We start from the raw sequence: 11275 nt of genomic DNA on the forward strand, positions 1-11275 counted from the left end.
GCGTGCAAGTAGACCACCGCGAGAAGAGTCGATTCCGTCGGCTCGACGGAAGGAACAACGCGCCGTGCGTCCGACGCTTCCTCGTTCGGCGGCAGAGTCTTGCCGACTGGCGAGCAATGATCGTGAGGAAACGACCGGAGGGTCATCGATCGCCGAGAGATCGAAAGTTGCCGTAGGGGCGAAACCGATGGCGCTGAAAAAGGTCCGAAGTGACCGCTTGGCATTGGCGCTCACAAGAGCTTGCTAATTGCGACGAGCCGCGGCCCGCCGCGTGCAGCGAGAAGAAGATGAAGAAGACGGCCGCGTTCTGGAACGAGAAGCAGCGAGCAGCCCGGCTGATTTCGTCATCGGCCATTTAACTGGGCATCGGTTCACAATCACTTCGATGCGAGAGTGCACAGTGAGTCGTGAAAGTGATCGTTAATTAACGCCGCGTTTAATGGCTATTTAAATGGCCTGTTTGTAAACAACGCTGCGGAGTCATCTAACAGTGATTTCCTTCATGAAATTCTAATCGAACGACGCGCTTCGCCTCTCCCGACGAACCGGTGAATTCTTAATCTTCGCGCTGCCGCGCGCACGCGCGCGCTTCATTCTCACTCGCCGGCAGAGATATCTGCTGCATCACGAGCGTTTCGTTTTTCGCGTTGGCTCCGATACGGAGCGCGCAAGCTCGCATCATCATCGATTACTCGTGGCGTTTCCGACAGGGAGAAACGCTCTGATCGTCTCGCAAATCATTTAACTTGTCCCGGCGTGAAATAATAACTGCAAACAGTCTGGCAAACAGCGCGGCAACCTGGATTCCCCTCTTTGTTTATCCGAGCGATACAATATCGCCAGTACCGGCAGCGCAATCGTCGAAGCCGAAGCCGTAGCGAATACGACGGAATTAAATGCTGCGGGTAATGATAACCGCGAAACCGCAGAACGTTTGCAGAAAATTAAGCGAAACGATGTAAACCGCGAAAAAGTCGGGAGCCGTAAAAAGTAGAAACCGCAAAAAGTCGAGACGTCGAAACACACGTATTGCGGAAACAGAAATAAACAGAACCGTGGATTTTGCGGTTGTGTCTGTATCGACGATATCAACTGCTGCTCCATATTTGCAGCGCTTTTTTCAACCGCTTGAGCCTCGAAATTGTCGGGAAACACTAAATTTTATCGAAATAGAAATATTTAAGTATAATTAAATTGAATATCAGTAATCAATAACAAATTAGTAATTAAATATTTGAAAATTCTATCGAAAAATTGTCTGTTGATACCAACAAAATCATCGGACATTGTCCATTCCGAGCAAAAATGATTTAATTTAATTTAATTTATTAATAATAATTTAAATAATAAATCAGCTAATAAATTAAATTACATTAGTTAATTAAAATTCTATCGAAAAATCGTTTGTTGTTGCCAACAAAATCATCGAACATTGTCAATTCCGAGCAAAGATGATTTAATTTAATTTAATTTATTAACAATAATTTAAAGAATAAATTAGTTAATAAATTAAATTACATTAATTAATTAAAATTCTATCGAAAACTCGTTTGTTGACGCCAACAAAATCATCGAACATTGTCGATCTCGAGCGAAGATTATCCGGCGTTGTTGACTGCAGAGAAAGCTACCCGTACAATCGGATTTCTTCGTCCTTTCGTTCGCGCAATCTCCATCGACTCACCCCTTTCGCGCGTTTCACAGGCCGCCGAGTCACCGATCTTCACGGTCAGCTTTCGCTCGCCGTTTTTCCGCCTGGCGATTCCCGGGGAGTGCCGGACAACCCTGCAACGTCATATCCTGCAGTTCCTCCCGCAGCGACAAGCGAGACTGATTACGGCCGTAGACGCTGCACGGTGATATCAGCGGCGAAGTAACACTTCTCGCCAACCAGCCAGCCAGCCAGCCAGCCAGTCAGACGTTTATACGACCGACGATTTTATGAGGCGCGACGACGCGTCCGTTGGTGGTGCGATCTGAAAATAAAGACAAGCCTAGCATGAAATATCCGATTACGAGGGCGTTAACGCGAGACGAAAGTAAATCGGGGTTTCGCGGAGGCTTCGCGAACGAGAACACCTGCGATTTCACGATCGGACGTGTAATCAGCGGAAGAAAGATCGCGATGCTTCCTCCTACTCGGTGACTTTCGCAACGCGTCCGTATCCGATAAAGAGAAATTGTATTCCTCTTGTTTCTCACTCTCTAAGCGTCGGAAGATGAATTTTCCTATTGGATACCGGACGCGTTCCGAAGTTTATCCAAGTAAAAGTTTTGCAGTCTCTTTCCTTCGCTGCATCTCGATATTTTCATCAGGGCTATAAATTGCAATCCTACATGGGAAGCTTCGATCTTCAGACGGTGAAACTTCGCGGCATCGAGTACAGCAGATGGCATCTTCGCATCTACACCTCCATACATCAAATGGTCGAATTACTCGAAGTTTTCAATTTCAACTTCAAACGTTGAGTTATAGCAGAGCCTTCGATTCATCGAATAGCATCTTTATATTTCCACGGTTGAATTATACTCCAAGTCTCGAGCTTCAACTTCGAACTACACCGAAGCTCCGAGGCGCTTCGAATACATCAAACAGCATCTCTAAATCGGACAGCATCTCCATAACTCCTTCCCGATTAATTTGCCCCTCATTATTTCTCCTCGTTCAACCCGCGCCGGCACGAGGTGACGCTTCTGACCCGTGGCATTTCCGTCTCCAATTCGGCGGTCGACCCTGAATCCTAACCAAAGCCTCCTTCCCCGAGGGGAGAGGGGGGGGGGAGACCCGGTTTGCTTCGGCCGCTCAGTCACATTGTACGAGCGCGCAGGCAAAGCGGAAAGTGGCGTATCGCGATGAACGTCAGGCTGATTTATCGCCGTATCAGCGCGAACCCACGCTCGTCCATCAACACTTCGTCTAATGGCTCGCCCGGACGACTGCTACAAACGTAGAAACCTATTAACCCTCGGCGGGCGGCCGCCGTCTCCTCTCCGCACCTGGCCGCGCGCGCGTGCTCGCACAGGTGTGCGGCTGCAGACTCCGCTGCGTTTCTCCCGGAAAGCCCGGGCTCGCATTCGCGGATTCCAAGCGGATTTAACGAGCCGCGCGTCGTCGACGCGCGACACGACTCTCCCGCGAGACGAGAAGGCGGTAATTAACGACGCGCCCGGCGTCGAGTGAAACTCGCGAACAGGGATTTTCTCTCCGCTCAATCAAGAGTGTGTCGCCACGGCCATTAATTGCGGCGATTAAGCTACCTCACACCGCCAGACGGATAATCGCTCTATCGACGACAGAGCAACGACGCCGAGGCAGAGATGCCGCGGATTGACCGTCAATCCGCGATCCCCCCCTTCCCCCTCCTCTTTTCTCCAGCCTCCGCGATTGAGCGGCGCCGAGGCCGCGACGGGGCAGGCGGCGGAGACGCGCCGGTCCGCGCGCGGCCGGAATGAATCTAGAAAGTCTCCGCTTCGTCGTCGTTCCCTGAACGGGGGAGGGGGGGGAGCGGAGCGCGCGCGCGAATTCCGCCGTTTCTATCACGCGTATCCGTCTGCTCCCGATGTCGTCGCGCCGCGCCGCCGAAATGACGCTTCACGCTTTTCCCGCCGCCCGCGCTCGTCACAATCGAAGCGCACACGCGCAGCCACGTGCACGCGCGCGCCGCTAATGAAATACAACTCGAAGACTCTGCCAGCACTCGTCGTGCACAACGTCGGCGCGTTACGCGGCAATTACAGTAACTGTTGTTGCGCCTTTGTCGTTTCACACGACTGGCGTCGCGCAGCAGCTGCGCCGCCGTGAGAGGGTCACTCGTTCCCTCGCGAATATATGTAACCCCGGAAAAGTCTCCATTCTTTCCTAACGAACGAGTCCGCTCGCGCGTTCCGTTCGCAGGCGACCTACCTCTCGACGACGACGTCATTAGCTTTTCTAGACGGCGAGCTTTTCTCCGCCTCCGTCGCCGCCGCTGCTGTTCGATCCGCTTTCGCCGCCGCCGCCGCCGCCGCCGCCGCTGCCGCCGCCGTGTCTCGTTTCTTACACCTACGCTTCCTCACGGCTCGTCGCGCCGGTGGCGCGACTTCCGGCCGGGAGGGTCGCTCCCATTTCTCGCGGACTTGTCGGAAACACGCCGACAAGTGCGTGCGTGTTGCACGGAGACGGAACGGCCAGCGAAGAGCCGTCGACGGGATTTCTCGTTTAAGTCGGCTAGCTCTGCTCGCCGTCTGCGGTGGTCTCTCTCTCTCTCTCTCTCTCTCTCTCTCGGAGGAGGATCCGCGAGAAGGCGACTTTCCGCGAGTCGCGGTCGGCTTTCTCCCGCGATTCCGCTCCTCCGATTGACCGAGCGGCGGCGGCGGCGGCGGCGGCCGCGCGCTTAGTTCATTCCGCTCCGCGGGGCTCCTCCCTCGCGGTTGACGCGCCTCATGAACGCGGCTGGCACGCTTCGCCGCATAGATTAGCCGCGAGCGGAGCGAAGTCCGCGTTTCGCCGTTCCCTCCGCAGCGGCACGCGCCGCTGAATCGCCCTCCCCCCCCCCCGCGGTTGGGCTTCTCGAGCTCGCCGGCGAGAATTCCGCCGGAGGATTCCTCGACTCGCCCACCCGGAAGTCGTCCTTCCCGACACAGCCGCGAATGCGTCAAACGCGAGCTCTCCCGCTCGTGTTATCTCGGCCCGCAGCTTTATTTCATCCTCCGGCCCGCTTTCATCCGGCCGAAGGCGAGACTTCCCGCCGGATCGGCCGGCGACTATTCTTCCGGCCGATTTATTATTCGGCGCCAGCGGGGGGCAGGCGGACGCGGACAGTAGCCGCGTTTCACAAGCTCGTAAATAATCCCGCGCGCTCTTATTGGTACCTGAAGCAGAACCGCTCATCGGCCGGCCCGATAAAATTGCTGATCTTGCCGCGATATCGCTAACGCTGCCCGTTCGTCCCCCTCCTCCCCCTCCTCATACTCATCCGCCGCCTTGGTCGGCACGCGTCACTAACGTCGCGTTAAATTGCCGGTATCTCCCGTATTTACGAGCCCGTCCAAGACCGAATTTATTCCCCGGCTCTTTCTCTCTCTCTCTCTCTCTCTCTCTCTCTCTCTCTCTCTCTCTCTTTCTCTCCCTCTCTTTCGGTTTATCAGACGCAGGCTCGTTAGACCTCGTCAACCCGGCACGTCCCCGATCCTCTTCTTCGAGAACCACGCTCGAGAGATCGCTCCTCTCCCTCGTCCCCGTCCCCGTCTCTCACGCGGCTCGGCTTGCAGCTCGCGCTGCTACACCGATTCCGTCCTCCTACGATCCCGCCATGAGATCGACACTCGATATCCTCCTCCTCCTCCTCCTCCTCCTCGCCTCCGCTTCACCTCGTCTCGCCTCACCTCCAGCAGCAGCTCACTGCAAACTCACCTGCGCGTTCCCGATCTCCTCACGCTACAGTTCACCTCCCGGCCCGGCCCTTTCTCCTTTCTTACCGGGTTATTCTGTTGCGCGCGGTGGGCAGCTCACCCGCACCGCGATGTGTATTACCGCGCGGTCGTCGCGTCGTAAATCCGCGCTTAGTCGCGGCTTACTCTCCCGCGACAGCTCCGGCCGACGGCTCGTCGTTCCGCTCGGTCGCGCGAATGCATCACCGCCGAGTCCGGCTCTCGCCATTGTCCTGCGCCTCTCCTGGCCACCTGGCCGCGTCGCGCGAGCTGCTTCGCTGACACGGCATGACCGAGTGTCATCAGCGACGTGTCATCATCCCGCGTCTAAACATGCGCAAACTCTCGTTTGCGCGCGACGAACACGCCGGCCTACCGCGCTTTCGCGCGGCCTGGACGCGCGCCTCTTCGTCGACGCAGCTCGAGCTTCCAATTCGCGACTCGATTACCTGCCGCTCCGCGGGCTCCCGCGACTTAACCCTTGGGCTGCCTCCGTGAATCCCGCTCGCCGCTCATTTCCGTTAGCCGCGCTCGTCCCGGCCCGGCCGGCTCTCGCGGCGGGAATTGAAGCCGAGGCTGATGATATGATGATACGGGCTCGAGCGGGTCGTGAGCCTGGATACACACTGTGTCATCATATGATTCGCGTAATAAGCGGCCTCGTGCGCAACGCGAATGTCGTAATAATAAGCCGAACACACCGCTGTCTGCCTCCCGCCGTTCTCTCGGTTCCTCCTCCTCCGCTTCCTCGAAATCCGCACCCCCGAGAGCCCCGCGGAGACGTCCGGCCGTTCGTCTTCTCCGGCTGTTCTTCAGCCTCGTCGACTTCGCAAGTGACTTTCCGACTTGGCGCGGAGCAGCGGCAACAAGTACCTGACGAACGCCGCGCTGCCACTGAGCCACCCAGCCGCAGGCGGTTTCTTCTTTCTGGTGCAGACAAGCTTAATTGTGGGAACGCGGGATCATTCACGGCCTCGTTTGCTTAATCCTCCGCTGCCTCCGTGTCATTGTGTTCGTCACTTTTTCCGCGCTATCTCCGAGTACCTCTGTTTTTCCCTCTTTCTCTCTCTCTCTCTCTCTCTCCTTTTCTCTCTCCTTTTCTCTCTTCCTCTTCGCACGGTGCATTCGAGGAACAAAAGTGGCGAATTACCGGTTGCCGAGCAATTACGAGGTGATCCACGAGGTTTTCCCGAGCGAACGACTTAAGCGTATACACTCCTCCACGATGCTCTTGAAAAAGCGCGACTCCGCGCGCGCCGCTTAATTAATGAACCAACTTTTCCCGCCGCGCTCGAGGCTTGCTCGAGAATCGAGCTGCGTTGCGCTCGACTTGCCTCGGCTCGGTCACACGTTGTTTCGACGCGAAGGCGAGTCTTCCTTCGTGAGACACGTGCCTGCCCAAGCCGTTACCCTTCGAGGTTCGTCAGCTCATTCGGCCGCTCGAGAATCCGCTCGAGATTCAGAGCTCGTCTACCTCGACGACGTGGAAACAGTCGCTGACGATTCACGTACCTCTCGAGCGCGAAAACTGCTCTCGACTGCTCTCGTGCGATGTTGAATTGAATGTCCACTAACCGTCAACAAGTCGAGGTCCTCCAGCGAGCTCCTCCAAGCGGCCGCGTGATCCTCGCTCTCGCCGGACCTCCTGCGACTCCGAGCGTCTCCGTGCAGCTCCGAAAGCCCGCTGGACTCCGGTCTTACTCCATGAAGTAACTAAACTTCGCGGATGGTAGAATTGCACTGAGGCTGGATGGTGCCGAGCCGCCCCCGATGTAGCTCCTCCTTGCCTCGCTGCCATCGGGCTATTTAATAGTGGGGGATTCGAATCCCTTCTTTCGCCGTCCGGGGGCCGCGGAGGCTCGCCGCCGCCTCCGTGTCCTTGCTCCACGCTTGCGATTGTGATCCTCGCGCGCCAAGAGGAGGCCTCCCTCTACCTCGTCTGCGCCTTCATTCGCGATCCCTCTCGTTCTCACGATCTACGGCCAGCACGCTCCGTTTCGGGCCGGAGTGCGAATCCGTGTCGGGAGGGATTTTTTTATTAAACGCCATGCTTTTTCACTACCCGCCTTTCCCTCCTACTTGTTTCCTCTCCTTCTTCCTCTTCCTCCTCGCGCTCGCCCGCTCCGCGTCACCCGGTCGAATTTGGCCGGATTTCGCCCGCGGATTTGACCCGGAGGTCAACCCGCCGGATCCCGTGGCGCGACGGCGAGTTGAAAGTTCGCCGGGTGTAGAAGATAAGTCGTCCGGATAAGGATCAGGCGGACCGTTTCGGGAATCTCCCGGTAATTAGGGTCCTCCTAATCTCGCAGCCGATCGCGCCGTTCGCTCGCGGATGAAAATATAAATCTGACGAAGCGACCGCGAGAGCACGTTACTCCTCGCGGAATGCGGAGCCCTCTTCTCTTTTTCTCGTTCCTCTTTGATCACGTCCACGTGACCTCCTAGCTGAGAGAGATCACCTTCGTATTTTTCCTTGCCATCTCGATCTCGAGCGAGTACGCTCGTACACGAGTAGGCCCACGTACAAACGAGTTCTGAACCACATCCCGAGCGCCGCTCGGCTCTTCGCTGACAGGAAGGTCCTTAACGTGCATAAACAACGGAGACGCTCGGGCATTTAGTCGCCTCCTCGTCCGGTGTAATTAAGTATAACGTAAACACCCGGCCCCGTACGCTCGTAATTTAGAAGATTGGATTTGTAACTGCAAACGACACAGAACGACCGCCAGCTAAACACGCGTTCGCTCATTTAGTTGTAGAAGAGAAAGAGAGAAATGGGAGGGGAGGGGGGAAGAGAGCACTCTCTCCGCGATATCACGAGGCACGGAGCGCACGTTGTTCAGCGTGAGAGAGAGAGAGAGAGAGAGAGAGAGAGAGAGCCTCCTCTCCGCGCGCGACCGGAGAGAAATCATCGCTGAAGGTTCCATCTGAAAAAAAGGGTATTCTCACGTGCGAGGCGCGCGAGCTACGGTGGCTCTAACATTCGACACTTTCTGGGACGGCGACCTCGATCCTTGCATATGGCTGCGCGCGTATCGCTCTGCAGCGGAAGCGCAACTGTTCGTTTGATACGTACTCGCCGCCGGTGATCGCGCGGAAGGAAACGACAGGCCGCAACAGGAGCGACGAAAAAAGGCACCGCCGGCGATGAGCGGCGCTAATATGCGCCGGTTGTAACATGCTAATCGACCGGTGTATTATGGTAATAATTCCGGGCGAGAGGATACGAACGATTAGCGTCCGACATTGTTCGTTACTCTTGCGAATTGGTTCCTGGCGTTGTTTCAGGTCGCGTCGCGTCGCCCGCGGCCGATTATCGTCGACCGCGTAATTTCGCGGTAAACGGCAGGACTCGATCGTGTGCTTCGCGCGGGGCAGGATGTGCTCCACCCGGCGAACTTTGCTGGACTTTTTTTGGACGGCGAACTTGATTTCTTCACCAGTTGGAGACGGGAGGCGCGACTTGTTCGTCGATAGCCGCCGTTGTTTGTTGCTACGAGAATAACATATCCAAAAAAAAAGTAATTTCAGAACAAGTGGAATCATAATATATCATGTACTCAAGAGGATTCCTCTAAAATTAAGAAGAAAATGTTATAAACATTTTATTCTTAAAGTTAGAGGAATTATATGTTATATGTATGACGCAAATCTTATTGATTTTAATATAAATTTCCTTTTATACACAGATTATTTAATCTTTTTTTAAAAAGATTATTATTTATTCTTACTGGTTATACTGGTCAATTTGGAAAAATTATTATAATGTATAGCGGTAAGTAATATATATATATATATATATATATATATATACATATAGATGTATTTCTGGCTTCGGTTTTACAATAAGTAGGCACGAATAAAATAAGATCATCATAATAAATAAATTTCCAATCAGTTTTGTTACGGACTTCATAGATACAAAGATGTTCACATCACAACCAATTGTATGAAACATAGTTCAAAGAAAGAATATATTATTCAATTTCTTGCAATAGATTATAAACAGTATTTGACTGAGGAGGTAGAGCATGACTGAACAAAAGAAGTCGACATTCAAATCAACATATTTCTCTTCATATAAGAGGAAAATTAATTGATATAAGAAGAAACCTCTTGGAATAAGAGGAAAATAGAATAATATCTAATAAATTTTAAATGAATGGTTCACTTTAATCGCTTTGTTGAAAGAGGAATCCTTTTCCTATAAAAGGCTTTGCTTAGAATATGAGACTATGAAAAAAATCACTTTACAAATAGAATACTATTTTTTTGTGGATGTAGTGGTAAAAATTTTTGGGTTTTCAACGACTGCGAGCGTTTCGCTTTGTCGCACAAAGTGACGAAAGTGTGCCCAAAATTTAAAGTTGGTCGACAACGCGAATACCTAAGAACTTTACTATGAAAATTCTTTGTTTTTTCTCTTTTTTAGATTATAGCAATATGAATATTTATATTGTGTACGTCAGCGAAGATAAGCGGCAAGTTCGCCCCCGTCGTACGAAAACGTTTCCTGTCGAAAATCCTAAATATATATTTTCCATAATCTCGATAGGGAATTGTCTTTGCTGCGCCGACAAATTTGCCGCGCCATGATGTCAAATTGAATGAGTTGTAATCACAAATTCTACGCAACGCGGGAAATTAACTATCCACATTTACGACACTGCAGATTCGCTAAACTTGTAAAGTTTCTCCTTGTGACAGCACAAATCTCTCTTACTTCGCAAAACGCTCAATAAATCACGGCGGCAAATATTTATTAAATAATTTGTCCGCGCAAGGTGCGGCTTAAGATTATAAAAGCACATTAATTTAATAAGATGGCGTTAGGACGCCAAAGCACGGCCGAGAAAGATTCAATCAGATCCATCAGTTTAATTACAGAGATCAGATTTTTTATGAGAGCGAGGCGAGGAGGAATATTCCGATAATTTCACGGTCGCGTCTCTTAAATTAAAATAATCGTGATAACACGCAGCCGCGTGTTCCCTCAATCAATATAGCCGGCTTATTAATGAGTTGTCCAAGAGAGCCGTATTCGTGGAACGAGTAATAAAACCAGCTTCTGACTTGGCGAAAATTGCTCTGATCTTCCACGAGGAGACGCGGAAGTTCCGCAAAGTAGGTAAAAGAGCGAATTAATTGGCATATTTTGTCAGACATCTCTCACCGACTCGTTCGACGCCATTTTATGTTCTCTGCCTGCTGGCTCGCTCGCTCACTCATTTGCTTGCTCACTTGCTTGCTTGCTTGCTTGCTTGTAGCAGCGTAGTTATCGCATAATTTTAATTACGTGTCTCTCGGTACGTTCCACATTTCCGTCATTCTCGAAGTCTAATAAAATCTGAAGCGCGGAGAAAGCCGTTTTCTATTCCAGTTGCTTGTCAATTTATATTGCGCGCATCTTGCAGATTTTCCATGATGAATATTAAGGTTATTACGAGCGGAAAGCATTCGCCGACCTGGATGCGAGACTGATTGGAAAAAGGTGGGCTGGATGTTATCAACGACAGAGAAAAGCAGAGAGAGAGAGAGAGAGAGAGAGAGAGAGAGAAAGAGAGAGATGTTTATCGTTGATGTGACAGCTCTCGATTTTCACACACACGTTAACGACATCGCTCGACATTTCGTCATGAAACTTTATGTAGTCTAATTGTTGTTTACGATCCAAGAAAACGCACGTCCAGACTCGACATCACGCACGCCATAAAAAGCACCAAGCGCAGATTTTATTGTCGACCCACACAGAACATTTCCTAGGATCTAATTGAGTTTCAATTCGATTCCCCCTCCAGGAAAAAGAAAGGGGGAGTTATGAATGTTGTTCGGGAAACCTACGAAGATACGAGTCGCAAGAGTGTAC

At 52.1% G+C, this 11275-nt stretch overlaps 1 protein-coding gene across 1 annotated transcript in view; it reads right to left on the minus strand.

The window, feature by feature from the left end:
- LOC105191290 (uncharacterized) overlaps nt 1–1862 on the minus strand; it is a 31300-nt gene extending 29438 nt beyond the window's left edge. The window contains exon 1 of the mRNA XM_025297220.1: nt 1685–1862. The gene's annotated coding sequence lies outside the window, so the exon portion shown is untranslated. The remainder of the gene's footprint in view (nt 1–1684) is intronic.
- Nucleotides 1863–11275: the final 9413 nt, after the last annotated feature.

Source organism: Harpegnathos saltator, unplaced genomic scaffold (assembly GCF_003227715.2).
Source record: "Harpegnathos saltator strain DR-91 unplaced genomic scaffold, Hsal_v8.6 scaffold173, whole genome shotgun sequence".
In the NCBI taxonomy this organism is placed as follows: Eukaryota; Metazoa; Arthropoda; class Insecta; order Hymenoptera; family Formicidae; genus Harpegnathos; species Harpegnathos saltator.